Consider the following 26070-nt stretch of genomic DNA (forward strand, 5'->3'; position numbering starts at 1 on the left):
CAAGGGGAGAACTACTGTGCAGTTTTGAGCGTTTAAGATGGCGGTGAGTGGGCGTGTAAGCAACTATTAGACACAAGGAGCAAAGAACAGAAAGTCTGCCTCTAATAAAATGTATTTTACTGTTTTTTTTTCTGTATGTTTCTGTATTTGTTTCCCCCAATGGAACTTGAGTAGTGTAAGGTAATACTGATAGGTATCAATGACGCAAGTACTTGTAGGTGTTTGGAACAAACGTCAGGTATAAATAGCAGTGCCAGGCGCTAGGTAGTTAATCTTTGCGCAGTGGCAATATCGTAACCAATGAAGTATAACTGAGGTGCGATTATTGCTAGTTGAAAACTTTTACCAATACCCCGCCAGAGAGACGTGAAATACCGTCTCTGTGGCAATTTTTGGCAACCCCTGAGGGGGTGTAAGTGTCATAGAAACAATGCTTCAAGCTGTGTTTATCTGTGTACTCATTCTGCACTTGTGGAAGTGTTTAGCTGATGGTTGTTGGGGACCATGTACACAGACTAGGCTGTGTTCACTGATGAATTGTGTACATGTCTTAGGGAGCTGGTGAGAAACATTCTCCTCAGTGTAAGTTGTTGTGCAACTGCTATGTGTGAAAAAAGATGCCAATGTGGACAATTGAAATGTGGTTCTGTCTAGTGGCAATTCTTGCTCCATAACATACTTGTGGTACACACATGCAGTGATTACTGATAAATGTAGGATTTGACAAAACTTCTGTCAGAATTTAGTGGAGGAGACTAGGGCAGTACAGTGAAAGTTGGTGAGTGTGTGGGAGGCAAGTGTTGTACTTAATTCATTTTCACAGCACTGCCAGTGTTATAATTTGTGTTTGTGTCCTGATGATTAGATGCATGTTTGATCCTTTTTGGACGCTGCTGTGTGTACACCTTGATAATTAGAACTTATGACCATGGAACTGCTGTTGATAATATTGGGCAATGAGTCTGTTGACTTGAGATGATTGATGTGTTAGGCTGCACAGTGCCTAGTAAGGGCACTCACATTGAGGACAGTGTCCTATCTGGTGTGTGTTACATGAAGCAGGAAGAACTGTAATGTTGTGCAAGGCTTTGCCTCATTTTGAGAATACATACATGTGCTGTAGTGTGCAGAGCAGAGGGATTGAAAGAAAGGTAAGAGCTAGTAGCTATTTGGATGGTAGCTAATGCAGTCCCTGATGTTGAGGTTTTGTTGAACCTTTATGTAGCTTACATGTTTCATCTAAAGGCTGCTGGTGGAAAATCTCCTTCATGCAGTGATAACAGTGATTGTGCAGTAGAATTTGGTGGGCTGCAGCCATGGCATTTCCATTTTGAACAGTGTGATTAATGCATTTCTTGGTGTATTCCTTGAACTGTGGATTTACTGTGCAAATGTGACACATAATACATTGTGATAGTTTAAATGGGATGGTGAGCTTAATGATGGTCCAGTGTGCTATGAGAATGTATTGCATGTGGAATACTGAAGAGAGGGAACCAGTGCTTGTGGGGTAAATTTTGTGACTGTATCTGTGAATATAAATCATAGAATGCAATGTAAAACACAGTGGTAGAGCAAGTGTAGGTGAGAATTGTAGCAGGTGCATATTTTTTTTTTTTTTTTTTTTTTTTGAGAGCAGAAATAGTTGGCTTGTCATGGCTCATTCTTTCTGTCTCTCTTCATTTGAGAATATGACTCTTCCTATATGCAAAGTGAGCAAAATTTGCTGCCTACTATAGCACAAATGGACCCATAGAAAATGTCTTATTGTTTGGATCTGTTATGAATGGTTGGCACTCGAGATACTATTTAGCACACATTCAGATATTTTCATTTTTGTCAGGCAATATATTAGCTGGGGCCAATGAGACAGCAGGCAGGTTTGGATACTGTTAGCTTTCTATGATTCTTCTTGGACAAGAACATAAACAACAGTAGAGGAGTCCAACATATATATTTTTGGGCAGGTTGTTTGGCGCAATGTGGAATAAGCGTGTATCTTGTATATTTAAGACTGCAGCACGTGTTCCCAGCGCTATGAAGCAATTTACTGATTGATTTCTAGTTGTACTTTCCTGCAAGGTAAACTCATTTCAACAACTTAAAACAGCTACATGAGAGGATTTGTAAATCTCATTTCATTGTGTTTCCAGGGTGCCTAATCTGTTACACAAATATTTCACCCATCGACATTAATCAATTTCACGGCATGATTCGAGTAAAACTAGCATTTTACTGCTCAGTACGTCAAACAGCTTTTGCTGAGAAGTGTATGGTTTGTTAAGTCAATGTAAATGCAGTTGGCAGTTTTCTTGGTGTCTAGTACTAACCAGCGGTCACAAAATAACAAAATCTAACGAAGAGTCTTAATGGGTGTGCCGGTATTTGCTAAATGAGGTTGTGCTACTTTCGTCTGTGTGGAGCTAGGCGAGTGAGCAGTAGCGCGCCTGACGGTCAAGGGGAGAACTACTGTGCAGTTTTGAGCGTTTAAGATGGCGGTGAGTGGGCGTGTAAGCAACTATTAGACACAAGGAGCAAAGAACAGAAAGTCTGCCTCTAATAAAATGTATTTTACTGTTTTTTTTTCTGTATGTTTCTGTATTTGTTTCCCCCAATGGAACTTGAGTAGTGTAAGGTAATACTGATAGGTATCAATGACGCAAGTACTTGTAGGTGTTTGGAACAAACGTCAGGTATAAATAGCAGTGCCAGGCGCTAGGTAGTTAATCTTTGCGCAGTGGCAATATCGTAACCAATGAAGTATAACTGAGGTGCGATTATTGCTAGTTGAAAACTTTTACCAATACCCCGCCAGAGAGACGTGAAATACCGTCTCTGTGGCAATTTTTGGCAACCCCTGAGGGGGTGTAAGTGTCATAGAAACAATGCTTCAAGCTGTGTTTATCTGTGTACTCATTCTGCACTTGTGGAAGTGTTTAGCTGATGGTTGTTGGGGACCATGTACACAGACTAGGCTGTGTTCACTGATGAATTGTGTACATGTCTTAGGGAGCTGGTGAGAAACATTCTCCTCAGTGTAAGTTGTTGTGCAACTGCTATGTGTGAAAAAAGATGCCAATGTGGACAATTGAAATGTGGTTCTGTCTAGTGGCAATTCTTGCTCCATAACATACTTGTGGTACACACATGCAGTGATTACTGATAAATGTAGGATTTGACAAAACTTCTGTCAGAATTTAGTGGAGGAGACTAGGGCAGTACAGTGAAAGTTGGTGAGTGTGTGGGAGGCAAGTGTTGTACTTAATTCATTTTCACAGCACTGCCAGTGTTATAATTTGTGTTTGTGTCCTGATGATTAGATGCATGTTTGATCCTTTTTGGACGCTGCTGTGTGTACACCTTGATAATTAGAACTTATGACCATGGAACTGCTGTTGATAATATTGGGCAATGAGTCTGTTGACTTGAGATGATTGATGTGTTAGGCTGCACAGTGCCTAGTAAGGGCACTCACATTGAGGACAGTGTCCTATCTGGTGTGTGTTACATGAAGCAGGAAGAACTGTAATGTTGTGCAAGGCTTTGCCTCATTTTGAGAATACATACATGTGCTGTAGTGTGCAGAGCAGAGGGATTGAAAGAAAGGTAAGAGCTAGTAGCTATTTGGATGGTAGCTAATGCAGTCCCTGATGTTGAGGTTTTGTTGAACCTTTATGTAGCTTACATGTTTCATCTAAAGGCTGCTGGTGGAAAATCTCCTTCATGCAGTGATAACAGTGATTGTGCAGTAGAATTTGGTGGGCTGCAGCCATGGCATTTCCATTTTGAACAGTGTGATTAATGCATTTCTTGGTGTATTCCTTGAACTGTGGATTTACTGTGCAAATGTGACACATAATACATTGTGATAGTTTAAATGGGATGGTGAGCTTAATGATGGTCCAGTGTGCTATGAGAATGTATTGCATGTGGAATACTGAAGAGAGGGAACCAGTGCTTGTGGGGTAAATTTTGTGACTGTATCTGTGAATATAAATCATAGAATGCAATGTAAAACACAGTGGTAGAGCAAGTGTAGGTGAGAATTGTAGCAGGTGCATATTTTTTTTTTTTTTTTTTTTTTTTGAGAGCAGAAATAGTTGGCTTGTCATGGCTCATTCTTTCTGTCTCTCTTCATTTGAGAATATGACTCTTCCTATATGCAAAGTGAGCAAAATTTGCTGCCTACTATAGCACAAATGGACCCATAGAAAATGTCTTATTGTTTGGATCTGTTATGAATGGTTGGCACTCGAGATACTATTTAGCACACATTCAGATATTTTCATTTTTGTCAGGCAATATATTAGCTGGGGCCAATGAGACAGCAGGCAGGTTTGGATACTGTTAGCTTTCTATGATTCTTCTTGGACAAGAACATAAACAACAGTAGAGGAGTCCAACATATATATTTTTGGGCAGGTTGTTTGGCGCAATGTGGAATAAGCGTGTATCTTGTATATTTAAGACTGCAGCACGTGTTCCCAGCGCTATGAAGCAATTTACTGATTGATTTCTAGTTGTACTTTCCTGCAAGGTAAACTCATTTCAACAACTTAAAACAGCTACATGAGAGGATTTGTAAATCTCATTTCATTGTGTTTCCAGGGTGCCTAATCTGTTACACAAATATTTCACCCATCGACATTAATCAATTTCACGGCATGATTCGAGTAAAACTAGCATTTTACTGCTCAGTACGTCAAACAGCTTTTGCTGAGAAGTGTATGGTTTGTTAAGTCAATGTAAATGCAGTTGGCAGTTTTCTTGGTGTCTAGTACTAACCAGCGGTCACAAAATAACAAAATCTAACGAAGAGTCTTAATGGGTGTGCCGGTATTTGCTAAATGAGGTTGTGCTACTTTCGTCTGTGTGGAGCTAGGCGAGTGAGCAGTAGCGCGCCTGACGGTCAAGGGGAGAACTACTGTGCAGTTTTGAGCGTTTAAGATGGCGGTGAGTGGGCGTGTAAGCAACTATTAGACACAAGGAGCAAAGAACAGAAAGTCTGCCTCTAATAAAATGTATTTTACTGTTTTTTTTTCTGTATATTTCTGTATTTGTTTCCCCCAATGGAACTTGAGTAGTGTAAGGTAATACTGATAGGTATCAATGACGCAAGTACTTGTAGGTGTTTGGAACAAACGTCAGGTATAAATAGCAGTGCCAGGCGCTAGGTAGTTAATCTTTGCGCAGTGGCAATATCGTAACCAATGAAGTATAACTGAGGTGCGATTATTGCTAGTTGAAAACTTTTACCAATACCCCGCCAGAGAGACGTGAAATACCGTCTCTGTGGCAATTTTTGGCAACCCCTGAGGGGGTGTAAGTGTCATAGAAACAATGCTTCAAGCTGTGTTTATCTGTGTACTCATTCTGCACTTGTGGAAGTGTTTAGCTGATGGTTGTTGGGGACCATGTACACAGACTAGGCTGTGTTCACTGATGAATTGTGTACATGTCTTAGGGAGCTGGTGAGAAACATTCTCCTCAGTGTAAGTTGTTGTGCAACTGCTATGTGTGAAAAAAGATGCCAATGTGGACAATTGAAATGTGGTTCTGTCTAGTGGCAATTCTTGCTCCATAACATACTTGTGGTACACACATGCAGTGATTACTGATAAATGTAGGATTTGACAAAACTTCTGTCAGAATTTAGTGGAGGAGACTAGGGCAGTACAGTGAAAGTTGGTGAGTGTGTGGGAGGCAAGTGTTGTACTTAATTCATTTTCACAGCACTGCCAGTGTTATAATTTGTGTTTGTGTCCTGATGATTAGATGCATGTTTGATCCTTTTTGGACGCTGCTGTGTGTACACCTTGATAATTAGAACTTATGACCATGGAACTGCTGTTGATAATATTGGGCAATGAGTCTGTTGACTTGAGATGATTGATGTGTTAGGCTGCACAGTGCCTAGTAAGGGCACTCACATTGAGGACAGTGTCCTATCTGGTGTGTGTTACATGAAGCAGGAAGAACTGTAATGTTGTGCAAGGCTTTGCCTCATTTTGAGAATACATACATGTGCTGTAGTGTGCAGAGCAGAGGGATTGAAAGAAAGGTAAGAGCTAGTAGCTATTTGGATGGTAGCTAATGCAGTCCCTGATGTTGAGGTTTTGTTGAACCTTTATGTAGCTTACATGTTTCATCTAAAGGCTGCTGGTGGAAAATCTCCTTCATGCAGTGATAACAGTGATTGTGCAGTAGAATTTGGTGGGCTGCAGCCATGGCATTTCCATTTTGAACAGTGTGATTAATGCATTTCTTGGTGTATTCCTTGAACTGTGGATTTACTGTGCAAATGTGACACATAATACATTGTGATAGTTTAAATGGGATGGTGAGCTTAATGATGGTCCAGTGTGCTATGAGAATGTATTGCATGTGGAATACTGAAGAGAGGGAACCAGTGCTTGTGGGGTAAATTTTGTGACTGTATCTGTGAATATAAATCATAGAATGCAATGTAAAACACAGTGGTAGAGCAAGTGTAGGTGAGAATTGTAGCAGGTGCATATTTTTTTTTTTTTTTTTTTTTTTTTGAGAGCAGAAATAGTTGGCTTGTCATGGCTCATTCTTTCTGTCTCTCTTCATTTGAGAATATGACTCTTCCTATATGCAAAGTGAGCAAAATTTGCTGCCTACTATAGCACAAATGGACCCATAGAAAATGTCTTATTGTTTGGATCTGTTATGAATGGTTGGCACTCGAGATACTATTTAGCACACATTCAGATATTTTCATTTTTGTCAGGCAATATATTAGCTGGGGCCAATGAGACAGCAGGCAGGTTTGGATACTGTTAGCTTTCTATGATTCTTCTTGGACAAGAACATAAACAACAGTAGAGGAGTCCAACATATATATTTTTGGGCAGGTTGTTTGGCGCAATGTGGAATAAGCGTGTATCTTGTATATTTAAGACTGCAGCACGTGTTCCCAGCGCTATGAAGCAATTTACTGATTGATTTCTAGTTGTACTTTCCTGCAAGGTAAACTCATTTCAACAACTTAAAACAGCTACATGAGAGGATTTGTAAATCTCATTTCATTGTGTTTCCAGGGTGCCTAATCTGTTACACAAATATTTCACCCATCGACATTAATCAATTTCACGGCATGATTCGAGTAAAACTAGCATTTTACTGCTCAGTACGTCAAACAGCTTTTGCTGAGAAGTGTATGGTTTGTTAAGTCAATGTAAATGCAGTTGGCAGTTTTCTTGGTGTCTAGTACTAACCAGCGGTCACAAAATAACAAAATCTAACGAAGAGTCTTAATGGGTGTGCCGGTATTTGCTAAATGAGGTTGTGCTACTTTCGTCTGTGTGGAGCTAGGCGAGTGAGCAGTAGCGCGCCTGACGGTCAAGGGGAGAACTACTGTGCAGTTTTGAGCGTTTAAGATGGCGGTGAGTGGGCGTGTAAGCAACTATTAGACACAAGGAGCAAAGAACAGAAAGTCTGCCTCTAATAAAATGTATTTTACTGTTTTTTTTTTCTGTATATTTCTGTATTTGTTTCCCCCAATGGAACTTGAGTAGTGTAAGGTAATACTGATAGGTATCAATGACGCAAGTACTTGTAGGTGTTTGGAACAAACGTCAGGTATAAATAGCAGTGCCAGGCGCTAGGTAGTTAATCTTTGCGCAGTGGCAATATCGTAACCAATGAAGTATAACTGAGGTGCGATTATTGCTAGTTGAAAACTTTTACCAATACCCCGCCAGAGAGACGTGAAATACCGTCTCTGTGGCAATTTTTGGCAACCCCTGAGGGGGTGTAAGTGTCATAGAAACAATGCTTCAAGCTGTGTTTATCTGTGTACTCATTCTGCACTTGTGGAAGTGTTTAGCTGATGGTTGTTGGGGACCATGTACACAGACTAGGCTGTGTTCACTGATGAATTGTGTACATGTCTTAGGGAGCTGGTGAGAAACATTCTCCTCAGTGTAAGTTGTTGTGCAACTGCTATGTGTGAAAAAAGATGCCAATGTGGACAATTGAAATGTGGTTCTGTCTAGTGGCAATTCTTGCTCCATAACATACTTGTGGTACACACATGCAGTGATTACTGATAAATGTAGGATTTGACAAAACTTCTGTCAGAATTTAGTGGAGGAGACTAGGGCAGTACAGTGAAAGTTGGTGAGTGTGTGGGAGGCAAGTGTTGTACTTAATTCATTTTCACAGCACTGCCAGTGTTATAATTTGTGTTTGTGTCCTGATGATTAGATGCATGTTTGATCCTTTTTGGACGCTGCTGTGTGTACACCTTGATAATTAGAACTTATGACCATGGAACTGCTGTTGATAATATTGGGCAATGAGTCTGTTGACTTGAGATGATTGATGTGTTAGGCTGCACAGTGCCTAGTAAGGGCACTCACATTGAGGACAGTGTCCTATCTGGTGTGTGTTACATGAAGCAGGAAGAACTGTAATGTTGTGCAAGGCTTTGCCTCATTTTGAGAATACATACATGTGCTGTAGTGTGCAGAGCAGAGGGATTGAAAGAAAGGTAAGAGCTAGTAGCTATTTGGATGGTAGCTAATGCAGTCCCTGATGTTGAGGTTTTGTTGAACCTTTATGTAGCTTACATGTTTCATCTAAAGGCTGCTGGTGGAAAATCTCCTTCATGCAGTGATAACAGTGATTGTGCAGTAGAATTTGGTGGGCTGCAGCCATGGCATTTCCATTTTGAACAGTGTGATTAATGCATTTCTTGGTGTATTCCTTGAACTGTGGATTTACTGTGCAAATGTGACACATAATACATTGTGATAGTTTAAATGGGATGGTGAGCTTAATGATGGTCCAGTGTGCTATGAGAATGTATTGCATGTGGAATACTGAAGAGAGGGAACCAGTGCTTGTGGGGTAAATTTTGTGACTGTATCTGTGAATATAAATCATAGAATGCAATGTAAAACACAGTGGTAGAGCAAGTGTAGGTGAGAATTGTAGCAGGTGCATATTTTTTTTTTTTTTTTTTTTTTTTTGAGAGCAGAAATAGTTGGCTTGTCATGGCTCATTCTTTCTGTCTCTCTTCATTTGAGAATATGACTCTTCCTATATGCAAAGTGAGCAAAATTTGCTGCCTACTATAGCACAAATGGACCCATAGAAAATGTCTTATTGTTTGGATCTGTTATGAATGGTTGGCACTCGAGATACTATTTAGCACACATTCAGATATTTTCATTTTTGTCAGGCAATATATTAGCTGGGGCCAATGAGACAGCAGGCAGGTTTGGATACTGTTAGCTTTCTATGATTCTTCTTGGACAAGAACATAAACAACAGTAGAGGAGTCCAACATATATATTTTTGGGCAGGTTGTTTGGCGCAATGTGGAATAAGCGTGTATCTTGTATATTTAAGACTGCAGCACGTGTTCCCAGCGCTATGAAGCAATTTACTGATTGATTTCTAGTTGTACTTTCCTGCAAGGTAAACTCATTTCAACAACTTAAAACAGCTACATGAGAGGATTTGTAAATCTCATTTCATTGTGTTTCCAGGGTGCCTAATCTGTTACACAAATATTTCACCCATCGACATTAATCAATTTCACGGCATGATTCGAGTAAAACTAGCATTTTACTGCTCAGTACGTCAAACAGCTTTTGCTGAGAAGTGTATGGTTTGTTAAGTCAATGTAAATGCAGTTGGCAGTTTTCTTGGTGTCTAGTACTAACCAGCGGTCACAAAATAACAAAATCTAACGAAGAGTCTTAATGGGTGTGCCGGTATTTGCTAAATGAGGTTGTGCTACTTTCGTCTGTGTGGAGCTAGGCGAGTGAGCAGTAGCGCGCCTGACGGTCAAGGGGAGAACTACTGTGCAGTTTTGAGCGTTTAAGATGGCGGTGAGTGGGCGTGTAAGCAACTATTAGACACAAGGAGCAAAGAACAGAAAGTCTGCCTCTAATAAAATGTATTTTACTGTTTTTTTTTTCTGTATATTTCTGTATTTGTTTCCCCCAATGGAACTTGAGTAGTGTAAGGTAATACTGATAGGTATCAATGACGCAAGTACTTGTAGGTGTTTGGAACAAACGTCAGGTATAAATAGCAGTGCCAGGCGCTAGGTAGTTAATCTTTGCGCAGTGGCAATATCGTAACCAATGAAGTATAACTGAGGTGCGATTATTGCTAGTTGAAAACTTTTACCAATACCCCGCCAGAGAGACGTGAAATACCGTCTCTGTGGCAATTTTTGGCAACCCCTGAGGGGGTGTAAGTGTCATAGAAACAATGCTTCAAGCTGTGTTTATCTGTGTACTCATTCTGCACTTGTGGAAGTGTTTAGCTGATGGTTGTTGGGGACCATGTACACAGACTAGGCTGTGTTCACTGATGAATTGTGTACATGTCTTAGGGAGCTGGTGAGAAACATTCTCCTCAGTGTAAGTTGTTGTGCAACTGCTATGTGTGAAAAAAGATGCCAATGTGGACAATTGAAATGTGGTTCTGTCTAGTGGCAATTCTTGCTCCATAACATACTTGTGGTACACACATGCAGTGATTACTGATAAATGTAGGATTTGACAAAACTTCTGTCAGAATTTAGTGGAGGAGACTAGGGCAGTACAGTGAAAGTTGGTGAGTGTGTGGGAGGCAAGTGTTGTACTTAATTCATTTTCACAGCACTGCCAGTGTTATAATTTGTGTTTGTGTCCTGATGATTAGATGCATGTTTGATCCTTTTTGGACGCTGCTGTGTGTACACCTTGATAATTAGAACTTATGACCATGGAACTGCTGTTGATAATATTGGGCAATGAGTCTGTTGACTTGAGATGATTGATGTGTTAGGCTGCACAGTGCCTAGTAAGGGCACTCACATTGAGGACAGTGTCCTATCTGGTGTGTGTTACATGAAGCAGGAAGAACTGTAATGTTGTGCAAGGCTTTGCCTCATTTTGAGAATACATACATGTGCTGTAGTGTGCAGAGCAGAGGGATTGAAAGAAAGGTAAGAGCTAGTAGCTATTTGGATGGTAGCTAATGCAGTCCCTGATGTTGAGGTTTTGTTGAACCTTTATGTAGCTTACATGTTTCATCTAAAGGCTGCTGGTGGAAAATCTCCTTCATGCAGTGATAACAGTGATTGTGCAGTAGAATTTGGTGGGCTGCAGCCATGGCATTTCCATTTTGAACAGTGTGATTAATGCATTTCTTGGTGTATTCCTTGAACTGTGGATTTACTGTGCAAATGTGACACATAATACATTGTGATAGTTTAAATGGGATGGTGAGCTTAATGATGGTCCAGTGTGCTATGAGAATGTATTGCATGTGGAATACTGAAGAGAGGGAACCAGTGCTTGTGGGGTAAATTTTGTGACTGTATCTGTGAATATAAATCATAGAATGCAATGTAAAACACAGTGGTAGAGCAAGTGTAGGTGAGAATTGTAGCAGGTGCATATTTTTTTTTTTTTTTTTTTTTTTTGAGAGCAGAAATAGTTGGCTTGTCATGGCTCATTCTTTCTGTCTCTCTTCATTTGAGAATATGACTCTTCCTATATGCAAAGTGAGCAAAATTTGCTGCCTACTATAGCACAAATGGACCCATAGAAAATGTCTTATTGTTTGGATCTGTTATGAATGGTTGGCACTCGAGATACTATTTAGCACACATTCAGATATTTTCATTTTTGTCAGGCAATATATTAGCTGGGGCCAATGAGACAGCAGGCAGGTTTGGATACTGTTAGCTTTCTATGATTCTTCTTGGACAAGAACATAAACAACAGTAGAGGAGTCCAACATATATATTTTTGGGCAGGTTGTTTGGCGCAATGTGGAATAAGCGTGTATCTTGTATATTTAAGACTGCAGCACGTGTTCCCAGCGCTATGAAGCAATTTACTGATTGATTTCTAGTTGTACTTTCCTGCAAGGTAAACTCATTTCAACAACTTAAAACAGCTACATGAGAGGATTTGTAAATCTCATTTCATTGTGTTTCCAGGGTGCCTAATCTGTTACACAAATATTTCACCCATCGACATTAATCAATTTCACGGCATGATTCGAGTAAAACTAGCATTTTACTGCTCAGTACGTCAAACAGCTTTTGCTGAGAAGTGTATGGTTTGTTAAGTCAATGTAAATGCAGTTGGCAGTTTTCTTGGTGTCTAGTACTAACCAGCGGTCACAAAATAACAAAATCTAACGAAGAGTCTTAATGGGTGTGCCGGTATTTGCTAAATGAGGTTGTGCTACTTTCGTCTGTGTGGAGCTAGGCGAGTGAGCAGTAGCGCGCCTGACGGTCAAGGGGAGAACTACTGTGCAGTTTTGAGCGTTTAAGATGGCGGTGAGTGGGCGTGTAAGCAACTATTAGACACAAGGAGCAAAGAACAGAAAGTCTGCCTCTAATAAAATGTATTTTACTGTTTTTTTTTTCTGTATATTTCTGTATTTGTTTCCCCCAATGGAACTTGAGTAGTGTAAGGTAATACTGATAGGTATCAATGACGCAAGTACTTGTAGGTGTTTGGAACAAACGTCAGGTATAAATAGCAGTGCCAGGCGCTAGGTAGTTAATCTTTGCGCAGTGGCAATATCGTAACCAATGAAGTATAACTGAGGTGCGATTATTGCTAGTTGAAAACTTTTACCAATACCCCGCCAGAGAGACGTGAAATACCGTCTCTGTGGCAATTTTTGGCAACCCCTGAGGGGGTGTAAGTGTCATAGAAACAATGCTTCAAGCTGTGTTTATCTGTGTACTCATTCTGCACTTGTGGAAGTGTTTAGCTGATGGTTGTTGGGGACCATGTACACAGACTAGGCTGTGTTCACTGATGAATTGTGTACATGTCTTAGGGAGCTGGTGAGAAACATTCTCCTCAGTGTAAGTTGTTGTGCAACTGCTATGTGTGAAAAAAGATGCCAATGTGGACAATTGAAATGTGGTTCTGTCTAGTGGCAATTCTTGCTCCATAACATACTTGTGGTACACACATGCAGTGATTACTGATAAATGTAGGATTTGACAAAACTTCTGTCAGAATTTAGTGGAGGAGACTAGGGCAGTACAGTGAAAGTTGGTGAGTGTGTGGGAGGCAAGTGTTGTACTTAATTCATTTTCACAGCACTGCCAGTGTTATAATTTGTGTTTGTGTCCTGATGATTAGATGCATGTTTGATCCTTTTTGGACGCTGCTGTGTGTACACCTTGATAATTAGAACTTATGACCATGGAACTGCTGTTGATAATATTGGGCAATGAGTCTGTTGACTTGAGATGATTGATGTGTTAGGCTGCACAGTGCCTAGTAAGGGCACTCACATTGAGGACAGTGTCCTATCTGGTGTGTGTTACATGAAGCAGGAAGAACTGTAATGTTGTGCAAGGCTTTGCCTCATTTTGAGAATACATACATGTGCTGTAGTGTGCAGAGCAGAGGGATTGAAAGAAAGGTAAGAGCTAGTAGCTATTTGGATGGTAGCTAATGCAGTCCCTGATGTTGAGGTTTTGTTGAACCTTTATGTAGCTTACATGTTTCATCTAAAGGCTGCTGGTGGAAAATCTCCTTCATGCAGTGATAACAGTGATTGTGCAGTAGAATTTGGTGGGCTGCAGCCATGGCATTTCCATTTTGAACAGTGTGATTAATGCATTTCTTGGTGTATTCCTTGAACTGTGGATTTACTGTGCAAATGTGACACATAATACATTGTGATAGTTTAAATGGGATGGTGAGCTTAATGATGGTCCAGTGTGCTATGAGAATGTATTGCATGTGGAATACTGAAGAGAGGGAACCAGTGCTTGTGGGGTAAATTTTGTGACTGTATCTGTGAATATAAATCATAGAATGCAATGTAAAACACAGTGGTAGAGCAAGTGTAGGTGAGAATTGTAGCAGGTGCATATTTTTTTTTTTTTTTTTTTTTTTTTGAGAGCAGAAATAGTTGGCTTGTCATGGCTCATTCTTTCTGTCTCTCTTCATTTGAGAATATGACTCTTCCTATATGCAAAGTGAGCAAAATTTGCTGCCTACTATAGCACAAATGGACCCATAGAAAATGTCTTATTGTTTGGATCTGTTATGAATGGTTGGCACTCGAGATACTATTTAGCACACATTCAGATATTTTCATTTTTGTCAGGCAATATATTAGCTGGGGCCAATGAGACAGCAGGCAGGTTTGGATACTGTTAGCTTTCTATGATTCTTCTTGGACAAGAACATAAACAACAGTAGAGGAGTCCAACATATATATTTTTGGGCAGGTTGTTTGGCGCAATGTGGAATAAGCGTGTATCTTGTATATTTAAGACTGCAGCACGTGTTCCCAGCGCTATGAAGCAATTTACTGATTGATTTCTAGTTGTACTTTCCTGCAAGGTAAACTCATTTCAACAACTTAAAACAGCTACATGAGAGGATTTGTAAATCTCATTTCATTGTGTTTCCAGGGTGCCTAATCTGTTACACAAATATTTCACCCATCGACATTAATCAATTTCACGGCATGATTCGAGTAAAACTAGCATTTTACTGCTCAGTACGTCAAACAGCTTTTGCTGAGAAGTGTATGGTTTGTTAAGTCAATGTAAATGCAGTTGGCAGTTTTCTTGGTGTCTAGTACTAACCAGCGGTCACAAAATAACAAAATCTAACGAAGAGTCTTAATGGGTGTGCCGGTATTTGCTAAATGAGGTTGTGCTACTTTCGTCTGTGTGGAGCTAGGCGAGTGAGCAGTAGCGCGCCTGACGGTCAAGGGGAGAACTACTGTGCAGTTTTGAGCGTTTAAGATGGCGGTGAGTGGGCGTGTAAGCAACTATTAGACACAAGGAGCAAAGAACAGAAAGTCTGCCTCTAATAAAATGTATTTTACTGTTTTTTTTTTCTGTATATTTCTGTATTTGTTTCCCCCAATGGAACTTGAGTAGTGTAAGGTAATACTGATAGGTATCAATGACGCAAGTACTTGTAGGTGTTTGGAACAAACGTCAGGTATAAATAGCAGTGCCAGGCGCTAGGTAGTTAATCTTTGCGCAGTGGCAATATCGTAACCAATGAAGTATAACTGAGGTGCGATTATTGCTAGTTGAAAACTTTTACCAATACCCCGCCAGAGAGACGTGAAATACCGTCTCTGTGGCAATTTTTGGCAACCCCTGAGGGGGTGTAAGTGTCATAGAAACAATGCTTCAAGCTGTGTTTATCTGTGTACTCATTCTGCACTTGTGGAAGTGTTTAGCTGATGGTTGTTGGGGACCATGTACACAGACTAGGCTGTGTTCACTGATGAATTGTGTACATGTCTTAGGGAGCTGGTGAGAAACATTCTCCTCAGTGTAAGTTGTTGTGCAACTGCTATGTGTGAAAAAAGATGCCAATGTGGACAATTGAAATGTGGTTCTGTCTAGTGGCAATTCTTGCTCCATAACATACTTGTGGTACACACATGCAGTGATTACTGATAAATGTAGGATTTGACAAAACTTCTGTCAGAATTTAGTGGAGGAGACTAGGGCAGTACAGTGAAAGTTGGTGAGTGTGTGGGAGGCAAGTGTTGTACTTAATTCATTTTCACAGCACTGCCAGTGTTATAATTTGTGTTTGTGTCCTGATGATTAGATGCATGTTTGATCCTTTTTGGACGCTGCTGTGTGTACACCTTGATAATTAGAACTTATGACCATGGAACTGCTGTTGATAATATTGGGCAATGAGTCTGTTGACTTGAGATGATTGATGTGTTAGGCTGCACAGTGCCTAGTAAGGGCACTCACATTGAGGACAGTGTCCTATCTGGTGTGTGTTACATGAAGCAGGAAGAACTGTAATGTTGTGCAAGGCTTTGCCTCATTTTGAGAATACATACATGTGCTGTAGTGTGCAGAGCAGAGGGATTGAAAGAAAGGTAAGAGCTAGTAGCTATTTGGATGGTAGCTAATGCAGTCCCTGATGTTGAGGTTTTGTTGAACCTTTATGTAGCTTACATGTTTCATCTAAAGGCTGCTGGTGGAAAATCTCCTTCATGCAGTGATAACAGTGATTGTGCAGTAGAATTTGGTGGGCTGCAGCCATGGCATTTCCATTTTGAACAGTGTGATTAATGCATTTCTTGGTGTATTCCTTGAACTGTGGATTTACTGTGCAAATGTGACACATAATACATTGTGATAGTTTAAATGGGATGGTGAGCTTAATGATGGTCCAGTGTGCTATGAGAATGTATTGCATGTGGAATACTGAAGAGAGGGAACCAGTGCTTGTGGGGTAAATTTTGTGACTGTATCTGTGAATATAAATCATAGAATGCAATGTAAAACACAGTGGTAGAGCAAGTGTAGGTGAGAATTGTAGCAGGTGCATATTTTTTTTTTTTTTTTTTTTTTTTTGAGAGCAGAAATAGTTGGCTTGTCATGGCTCATTCTTTCTGTCTCTCTTCATTTGAGAATATGACTCTTCCTATATGCAAAGTGAGCAAAATTTGCTGCCTACTATAGCACAAATGGACCCATAGAAAATGTCTTATTGTTTGGATCTGTTATGAATGGTTGGCACTCGAGATACTATTTAGCACACATTCAGATATTTTCATTTTTGTCAGGCAATATATTAGCTGGGGCCAATGAGACAGCAGGCAGGTTTGGATACTGTTAGCTTTCTATGATTCTTCTTGGACAAGAACATAAACAACAGTAGAGGAGTCCAACATATATATTTTTGGGCAGGTTGTTTGGCGCAATGTGGAATAAGCGTGTATCTTGTATATTTAAGACTGCAGCACGTGTTCCCAGCGCTATGAAGCAATTTACTGATTGATTTCTAGTTGTACTTTCCTGCAAGGTAAACTCATTTCAACAACTTAAAACAGCTACATGAGAGGATTTGTAAATCTCATTTCATTGTGTTTCCAGGGTGCCTAATCTGTTACACAAATATTTCACCCATCGACATTAATCAATTTCACGGCATGATTCGAGTAAAACTAGCATTTTACTGCTCAGTACGTCAAACAGCTTTTGCTGAGAAGTGTATGGTTTGTTAAGTCAATGTAAATGCAGTTGGCAGTTTTCTTGGTGTCTAGTACTAACCAGCGGTCACAAAATAACAAAATCTAACGAAGAGTCTTAATGGGTGTGCCGGTATTTGCTAAATGAGGTTGTGCTACTTTCGTCTGTGTGGAGCTAGGCGAGTGAGCAGTAGCGCGCCTGACGGTCAAGGGGAGAACTACTGTGCAGTTTTGAGCGTTTAAGATGGCGGTGAGTGGGCGTGTAAGCAACTATTAGACACAAGGAGCAAAGAACAGAAAGTCTGCCTCTAATAAAATGTATTTTACTGTTTTTTTTTTCTGTATATTTCTGTATTTGTTTCCCCCAATGGAACTTGAGTAGTGTAAGGTAATACTGATAGGTATCAATGACGCAAGTACTTGTAGGTGTTTGGAACAAACGTCAGGTATAAATAGCAGTGCCAGGCGCTAGGTAGTTAATCTTTGCGCAGTGGCAATATCGTAACCAATGAAGTATAACTGAGGTGCGATTATTGCTAGTTGAAAACTTTTACCAATACCCCGCCAGAGAGACGTGAAATACCGTCTCTGTGGCAATTTTTGGCAACCCCTGAGGGGGTGTAAGTGTCATAGAAACAATGCTTCAAGCTGTGTTTATCTGTGTACTCATTCTGCACTTGTGGAAGTGTTTAGCTGATGGTTGTTGGGGACCATGTACACAGACTAGGCTGTGTTCACTGATGAATTGTGTACATGTCTTAGGGAGCTGGTGAGAAACATTCTCCTCAGTGTAAGTTGTTGTGCAACTGCTATGTGTGAAAAAAGATGCCAATGTGGACAATTGAAATGTGGTTCTGTCTAGTGGCAATTCTTGCTCCATAACATACTTGTGGTACACACATGCAGTGATTACTGATAAATGTAGGATTTGACAAAACTTCTGTCAGAATTTAGTGGAGGAGACTAGGGCAGTACAGTGAAAGTTGGTGAGTGTGTGGGAGGCAAGTGTTGTACTTAATTCATTTTCACAGCACTGCCAGTGTTATAATTTGTGTTTGTGTCCTGATGATTAGATGCATGTTTGATCCTTTTTGGACGCTGCTGTGTGTACACCTTGATAATTAGAACTTATGACCATGGAACTGCTGTTGATAATATTGGGCAATGAGTCTGTTGACTTGAGATGATTGATGTGTTAGGCTGCACAGTGCCTAGTAAGGGCACTCACATTGAGGACAGTGTCCTATCTGGTGTGTGTTACATGAAGCAGGAAGAACTGTAATGTTGTGCAAGGCTTTGCCTCATTTTGAGAATACATACATGTGCTGTAGTGTGCAGAGCAGAGGGATTGAAAGAAAGGTAAGAGCTAGTAGCTATTTGGATGGTAGCTAATGCAGTCCCTGATGTTGAGGTTTTGTTGAACCTTTATGTAGCTTACATGTTTCATCTAAAGGCTGCTGGTGGAAAATCTCCTTCATGCAGTGATAACAGTGATTGTGCAGTAGAATTTGGTGGGCTGCAGCCATGGCATTTCCATTTTGAACAGTGTGATTAATGCATTTCTTGGTGTATTCCTTGAACTGTGGATTTACTGTGCAAATGTGACACATAATACATTGTGATAGTTTAAATGGGATGGTGAGCTTAATGATGGTCCAGTGTGCTATGAGAATGTATTGCATGTGGAATACTGAAGAGAGGGAACCAGTGCTTGTGGGGTAAATTTTGTGACTGTATCTGTGAATATAAATCATAGAATGCAATGTAAAACACAGTGGTAGAGCAAGTGTAGGTGAGAATTGTAGCAGGTGCATATTTTTTTTTTTTTTTTTTTTTTTTTTGAGAGCAGAAATAGTTGGCTTGTCATGGCTCATTCTTTCTGTCTCTCTTCATTTGAGAATATGACTCTTCCTATATGCAAAGTGAGCAAAATTTGCTGCCTACTATAGCACAAATGGACCCATAGAAAATGTCTTATTGTTTGGATCTGTTATGAATGGTTGGCACTCGAGATACTATTTAGCACACATTCAGATATTTTCATTTTTGTCAGGCAATATATTAGCTGGGGCCAATGAGACAGCAGGCAGGTTTGGATACTGTTAGCTTTCTATGATTCTTCTTGGACAAGAACATAAACAACAGTAGAGGAGTCCAACATATATATTTTTGGGCAGGTTGTTTGGCGCAATGTGGAATAAGCGTGTATCTTGTATATTTAAGACTGCAGCACGTGTTCCCAGCGCTATGAAGCAATTTACTGATTGATTTCTAGTTGTACTTTCCTGCAAGGTAAACTCATTTCAACAACTTAAAACAGCTACATGAGAGGATTTGTAAATCTCATTTCATTGTGTTTCCAGGGTGCCTAATCTGTTACACAAATATTTCACCCATCGACATTAATCAATTTCACGGCATGATTCGAGTAAAACTAGCATTTTACTGCTCAGTACGTCAAACAGCTTTTGCTGAGAAGTGTATGGTTTGTTAAGTCAATGTAAATGCAGTTGGCAGTTTTCTTGGTGTCTAGTACTAACCAGCGGTCACAAAATAACAAAATCTAACGAAGAGTCTTAATGGGTGTGCCGGTATTTGCTAAATGAGGTTGTGCTACTTTCGTCTGTGTGGAGCTAGGCGAGTGAGCAGTAGCGCGCCTGACGGTCAAGGGGAGAACTACTGTGCAGTTTTGAGCGTTTAAGATGGCGGTGAGTGGGCGTGTAAGCAACTATTAGACACAAGGAGCAAAGAACAGAAAGTCTGCCTCTAATAAAATGTATTTTACTGTTTTTTTTTTCTGTATATTTCTGTATTTGTTTCCCCCAATGGAACTTGAGTAGTGTAAGGTAATACTGATAGGTATCAATGACGCAAGTACTTGTAGGTGTTTGGAACAAACGTCAGGTATAAATAGCAGTGCCAGGCGCTAGGTAGTTAATCTTTGCGCAGTGGCAATATCGTAACCAATGAAGTATAACTGAGGTGCGATTATTGCTAGTTGAAAACTTTTACCAATACCCCGCCAGAGAGACGTGAAATACCGTCTCTGTGGCAATTTTTGGCAACCCCTGAGGGGGTGTAAGTGTCATAGAAACAATGCTTCAAGCTGTGTTTATCTGTGTACTCATTCTGCACTTGTGGAAGTGTTTAGCTGATGGTTGTTGGGGACCATGTACACAGACTAGGCTGTGTTCACTGATGAATTGTGTACATGTCTTAGGGAGCTGGTGAGAAACATTCTCCTCAGTGTAAGTTGTTGTGCAACTGCTATGTGTGAAAAAAGATGCCAATGTGGACAATTGAAATGTGGTTCTGTCTAGTGGCAATTCTTGCTCCATAACATACTTGTGGTACACACATGCAGTGATTACTGATAAATGTAGGATTTGACAAAACTTCTGTCAGAATTTAGTGGAGGAGACTAGGGCAGTACAGTGAAAGTTGGTGAGTGTGTGGGAGGCAAGTGTTGTACTTAATTCATTTTCACAGCACTGCCAGTGTTATAATTTGTGTTTGTGTCCTGATGATTAGATGCATGTTTGATCCTTTTTGGACGCTGCTGTGTGTACACCTTGATAATTAGAACTTATGACCATGGAACTGCTGTTGATAATATTGGGCAATGAGTCTGTTGACTTGAGATGATTGATGTGTTAGGCTGCACAGTGCCTAGTAAGGGCACTCACATTGAGGACAGTGTCCTATCTGGTGTGTGTTACATGAAGCAGGAAGAACTGTAATGTTGTGCAAGGCTTTGCCTCATTTTGAGAATACATACATGTGCTGTAGTGTGCAGAGCAGAGGGATTGAAAGAAAGGTAAGAGCTAGTAGCTATTTGGATGGTAGCTAATGCAGTCCCTGATGTTGAGGTTTTGTTGAACCTTTATGTAGCTTACATGTTTCATCTAAAGGCTGCTGGTGGAAAATCTCCTTCATGCAGTGATAACAGTGATTGTGCAGTAGAATTTGGTGGGCTGCAGCCATGGCATTTCCATTTTGAACAGTGTGATTAATGCATTTCTTGGTGTATTCCTTGAACTGTGGATTTACTGTGCAAATGTGACACATAATACATTGTGATAGTTTAAATGGGATGGTGAGCTTAATGATGGTCCAGTGTGCTATGAGAATGTATTGCATGTGGAATACTGAAGAGAGGGAACCAGTGCTTGTGGGGTAAATTTTGTGACTGTATCTGTGAATATAAATCATAGAATGCAATGTAAAACACAGTGGTAGAGCAAGTGTAGGTGAGAATTGTAGCAGGTGCATATTTTTTTTTTTTTTTTTTTTTTTTGAGAGCAGAAATAGTTGGCTTGTCATGGCTCATTCTTTCTGTCTCTCTTCATTTGAGAATATGACTCTTCCTATATGCAAAGTGAGCAAAATTTGCTGCCTACTATAGCACAAATGGACCCATAGAAAATGTCTTATTGTTTGGATCTGTTATGAATGGTTGGCACTCGAGATACTATTTAGCACACATTCAGATATTTTCATTTTTGTCAGGCAATATATTAGCTGGGGCCAATGAGACAGCAGGCAGGTTTGGATACTGTTAGCTTTCTATGATTCTTCTTGGACAAGAACATAAACAACAGTAGAGGAGTCCAACATATATATTTTTGGGCAGGTTGTTTGGCGCAATGTGGAATAAGCGTGTATCTTGTATATTTAAGACTGCAGCACGTGTTCCCAGCGCTATGAAGCAATTTACTGATTGATTTCTAGTTGTACTTTCCTGCAAGGTAAACTCATTTCAACAACTTAAAACAGCTACATGAGAGGATTTGTAAATCTCATTTCATTGTGTTTCCAGGGTGCCTAATCTGTTACACAAATATTTCACCCATCGACATTAATCAATTTCACGGCATGATTCGAGTAAAACTAGCATTTTACTGCTCAGTACGTCAAACAGCTTTTGCTGAGAAGTGTATGGTTTGTTAAGTCAATGTAAATGCAGTTGGCAGTTTTCTTGGTGTCTAGTACTAACCAGCGGTCACAAAATAACAAAATCTAACGAAGAGTCTTAATGGGTGTGCCGGTATTTGCTAAATGAGGTTGTGCTACTTTCGTCTGTGTGGAGCTAGGCGAGTGAGCAGTAGCGCGCCTGACGGTCAAGGGGAGAACTACTGTGCAGTTTTGAGCGTTTAAGATGGCGGTGAGTGGGCGTGTAAGCAACTATTAGACACAAGGAGCAAAGAACAGAAAGTCTGCCTCTAATAAAATGTATTTTACTGTTTTTTTTTTCTGTATATTTCTGTATTTGTTTCCCCCAATGGAACTTGAGTAGTGTAAGGTAATACTGATAGGTATCAATGACGCAAGTACTTGTAGGTGTTTGGAACAAACGTCAGGTATAAATAGCAGTGCCAGGCGCTAGGTAGTTAATCTTTGCGCAGTGGCAATATCGTAACCAATGAAGTATAACTGAGGTGCGATTATTGCTAGTTGAAAACTTTTACCAATACTCCGCCAGAGAGACGTGAAATACCGTCTCTGTGGCAATTTTTGGCAACCCCTGAGGGGGTGTAAGTGTCATAGAAACAATGCTTCAAGCTGTGTTTATCTGTGTACTCATTCTGCACTTGTGGAAGTGTTTAGCTGATGGTTGTTGGGGACCATGTACACAGACTAGGCTGTGTTCACTGATGAATTGTGTACATGTCTTAGGGAGCTGGTGAGAAACATTCTCCTCAGTGTAAGTTGTTGTGCAACTGCTATGTGTGAAAAAAGATGCCAATGTGGACAATTGAAATGTGGTTCTGTCTAGTGGCAATTCTTGCTCCATAACATACTTGTGGTACACACATGCAGTGATTACTGATAAATGTAGGATTTGACAAAACTTCTGTCAGAATTTAGTGGAGGAGACTAGGGCAGTACAGTGAAAGTTGGTGAGTGTGTGGGAGGCAAGTGTTGTACTTAATTCATTTTCACAGCACTGCCAGTGTTATAATTTGTGTTTGTGTCCTGATGATTAGATGCATGTTTGATCCTTTTTGGACGCTGCTGTGTGTACACCTTGATAATTAGAACTTATGACCATGGAACTGCTGTTGATAATATTGGGCAATGAGTCTGTTGACTTGAGATGATTGATGTGTTAGGCTGCACAGTGCCTAGTAAGGGCACTCACATTGAGGACAGTGTCCTATCTGGTGTGTGTTACATGAAGCAGGAAGAACTGTAATGTTGTGCAAGGCTTTGCCTCATTTTGAGAATACATACATGTGCTGTAGTGTGCAGAGCAGAGGGATTGAAAGAAAGGTAAGAGCTAGTAGCTATTTGGATGGTAGCTAATGCAGTCCCTGATGTTGAGGTTTTGTTGAACCTTTATGTAGCTTACATGTTTCATCTAAAGGCTGCTGGTGGAAAATCTCCTTCATGCAGTGATAACAGTGATTGTGCAGTAGAATTTGGTGGGCTGCAGCCATGGCATTTCCATTTTGAACAGTGTGATTAATGCATTTCTTGGTGTATTCCTTGAACTGTGGATTTACTGTGCAAATGTGACACATAATACATTGTGATAGTTTAAATGGGATGGTGAGCTTAATGATGGTCCAGTGTGCTATGAGAATGTATTGCATGTGGAATACTGAAGAGAGGGAACCAGTGCTTGTGGGGTAAATTTTGTGACTGTATCTGTGAATATAAATCATAGAATGCAATGTAAAACACAGTGGTAGAGCAAGTGTAGGTGAGAATTGTAGCAGGTGCATATTTTTTTTTTTTTTTTTTTTTTTTTTGAGAGCAGAAATAGTTGGCTTGTCATGGCTCATTCTTTCTGTCTCTCTTCATTTGAGAATATGACTCTTCCTATATGCAAAGTGAGCAAAATTTGCTGCCTACTATAGCACAAATGGACCCATAGAAAATGTCTTATTGTTTGGATCTGTTATGAATGGTTGGCACTCGAGATACTATTTAGCACACATTCAGATATTTTCATTTTTGTCAGGCAATATATTAGCTGGGGCCAATGAGACAGCAGGCAGGTTTGGATACTGTTAGCTTTCTATGATTCTTCTTGGACAAGAACATAAACAACAGTAGAGGAGTCCAACATATATATTTTTGGGCAGGTTGTTTGGCGCAATGTGGAATAAGCGTGTATCTTGTATATTTAAGACTGCAGCACGTGTTCCCAGCGCTATGAAGCAATTTACTGATTGATTTCTAGTTGTACTTTCCTGCAAGGTAAACTCATTTCAACAACTTAAAACAGCTACATGAGAGGATTTGTAAATCTCATTTCATTGTGTTTCCAGGGTGCCTAATCTGTTACACAAATATTTCACCCATCGACATTAATCAATTTCACGGCATGATTCGAGTAAAACTAGCATTTTACTGCTCAGTACGTCAAACAGCTTTTGCTGAGAAGTGTATGGTTTGTTAAGTCAATGTAAATGCAGTTGGCAGTTTTCTTGGTGTCTAGTACTAACCAGCGGTCACAAAATAACAAAATCTAACGAAGAGTCTTAATGGGTGTGCCGGTATTTGCTAAATGAGGTTGTGCTACTTTCGTCTGTGTGGAGCTAGGCGAGTGAGCAGTAGCGCGCCTGACGGTCAAGGGGAGAACTACTGTGCAGTTTTGAGCGTTTAAGATGGCGGTGAGTGGGCGTGTAAGCAACTATTAGACACAAGGAGCAAAGAACAGAAAGTCTGCCTCTAATAAAATGTATTTTACTGTTTTTTTTTTCTGTATATTTCTGTATTTGTTTCCCCCAATGGAACTTGAGTAGTGTAAGGTAATACTGATAGGTATCAATGACGCAAGTACTTGTAGGTGTTTGGAACAAACGTCAGGTATAAATAGCAGTGCCAGGCGCTAGGTAGTTAATCTTTGCGCAGTGGCAATATCGTAACCAATGAAGTATAACTGAGGTGCGATTATTGCTAGTTGAAAACTTTTACCAATACCCCGCCAGAGAGACGTGAAATACCGTCTCTGTGGCAATTTTTGGCAACCCCTGAGGGGGTGTAAGTGTCATAGAAACAATGCTTCAAGCTGTGTTTATCTGTGTACTCATTCTGCACTTGTGGAAGTGTTTAGCTGATGGTTGTTGGGGACCATGTACACAGACTAGGCTGTGTTCACTGATGAATTGTGTACATGTCTTAGGGAGCTGGTGAGAAACATTCTCCTCAGTGTAAGTTGTTGTGCAACTGCTATGTGTGAAAAAAGATGCCAATGTGGACAATTGAAATGTGGTTCTGTCTAGTGGCAATTCTTGCTCCATAACATACTTGTGGTACACACATGCAGTGATTACTGATAAATGTAGGATTTGACAAAACTTCTGTCAGAATTTAGTGGAGGAGACTAGGGCAGTACAGTGAAAGTTGGTGAGTGTGTGGGAGGCAAGTGTTGTACTTAATTCATTTTCACAGCACTGCCAGTGTTATAATTTGTGTTTGTGTCCTGATGATTAGATGCATGTTTGATCCTTTTTGGACGCTGCTGTGTGTACACCTTGATAATTAGAACTTATGACCATGGAACTGCTGTTGATAATATTGGGCAATGAGTCTGTTGACTTGAGATGATTGATGTGTTAGGCTGCACAGTGCCTAGTAAGGGCACTCACATTGAGGACAGTGTCCTATCTGGTGTGTGTTACATGAAGCAGGAAGAACTGTAATGTTGTGCAAGGCTTTGCCTCATTTTGAGAATACATACATGTGCTGTAGTGTGCAGAGCAGAGGGATTGAAAGAAAGGTAAGAGCTAGTAGCTATTTGGATGGTAGCTAATGCAGTCCCTGATGTTGAGGTTTTGTTGAACCTTTATGTAGCTTACATGTTTCATCTAAAGGCTGCTGGTGGAAAATCTCCTTCATGCAGTGATAACAGTGATTGTGCAGTAGAATTTGGTGGGCTGCAGCCATGGCATTTCCATTTTGAACAGTGTGATTAATGCATTTCTTGGTGTATTCCTTGAACTGTGGATTTACTGTGCAAATGTGACACATAATACATTGTGATAGTTTAAATGGGATGGTGAGCTTAATGATGGTCCAGTGTGCTATGAGAATGTATTGCATGTGGAATACTGAAGAGAGGGAACCAGTGCT

General features: G+C 40.2%; 11 non-coding genes across 11 annotated transcripts; all 11 read left to right on the forward strand.

Moving 5' to 3' along the window:
* The first annotated feature begins 271 nt into the window (after positions 1–271).
* LOC124591066 lies at positions 272–411 on the forward strand. Its single transcript, XR_006976918.1, has one exon. It is a non-coding gene; the product is annotated as a U4 spliceosomal RNA (small nuclear RNA).
* Positions 412–2726: 2315 nt separating this feature from the next.
* LOC124591067 lies at positions 2727–2866 on the forward strand. Its single transcript, XR_006976919.1, has one exon. It is a non-coding gene; the product is annotated as a U4 spliceosomal RNA (small nuclear RNA).
* Positions 2867–5181: 2315 nt separating this feature from the next.
* LOC124591068 lies at positions 5182–5321 on the forward strand. The gene has a single exon (XR_006976920.1). It is a non-coding gene; the product is annotated as a U4 spliceosomal RNA (small nuclear RNA).
* A 2317-nt stretch (positions 5322–7638) lies between these two features.
* LOC124591069 lies at positions 7639–7778 on the forward strand. The gene has a single exon (XR_006976921.1). It is a non-coding gene; the product is annotated as a U4 spliceosomal RNA (small nuclear RNA).
* A 2317-nt stretch (positions 7779–10095) lies between these two features.
* LOC124591070 lies at positions 10096–10235 on the forward strand. Its single transcript, XR_006976922.1, has one exon. It is a non-coding gene; the product is annotated as a U4 spliceosomal RNA (small nuclear RNA).
* A 2316-nt stretch (positions 10236–12551) lies between these two features.
* LOC124591071 lies at positions 12552–12691 on the forward strand. The gene has a single exon (XR_006976923.1). It is a non-coding gene; the product is annotated as a U4 spliceosomal RNA (small nuclear RNA).
* Positions 12692–15008: 2317 nt separating this feature from the next.
* LOC124591072 lies at positions 15009–15148 on the forward strand. Its single transcript, XR_006976924.1, has one exon. It is a non-coding gene; the product is annotated as a U4 spliceosomal RNA (small nuclear RNA).
* A 2317-nt stretch (positions 15149–17465) lies between these two features.
* Positions 17466–17605, forward strand: LOC124591073. Its single transcript, XR_006976925.1, has one exon. It is a non-coding gene; the product is annotated as a U4 spliceosomal RNA (small nuclear RNA).
* Positions 17606–19923: 2318 nt separating this feature from the next.
* Positions 19924–20063, forward strand: LOC124591074. Its single transcript, XR_006976926.1, has one exon. It is a non-coding gene; the product is annotated as a U4 spliceosomal RNA (small nuclear RNA).
* Positions 20064–22379: 2316 nt separating this feature from the next.
* Positions 22380–22519, forward strand: LOC124591082. Its single transcript, XR_006976934.1, has one exon. It is a non-coding gene; the product is annotated as a U4 spliceosomal RNA (small nuclear RNA).
* Positions 22520–24837: 2318 nt separating this feature from the next.
* LOC124591076 lies at positions 24838–24977 on the forward strand. The gene has a single exon (XR_006976928.1). It is a non-coding gene; the product is annotated as a U4 spliceosomal RNA (small nuclear RNA).
* The last annotated feature ends 1093 nt before the right edge of the window (positions 24978–26070 follow it).

This window comes from Schistocerca americana, unplaced genomic scaffold (assembly GCF_021461395.2).
Source record: "Schistocerca americana isolate TAMUIC-IGC-003095 unplaced genomic scaffold, iqSchAmer2.1 HiC_scaffold_799, whole genome shotgun sequence".
NCBI lineage: Eukaryota > Metazoa > Arthropoda > Insecta > Orthoptera > Acrididae > Schistocerca > Schistocerca americana.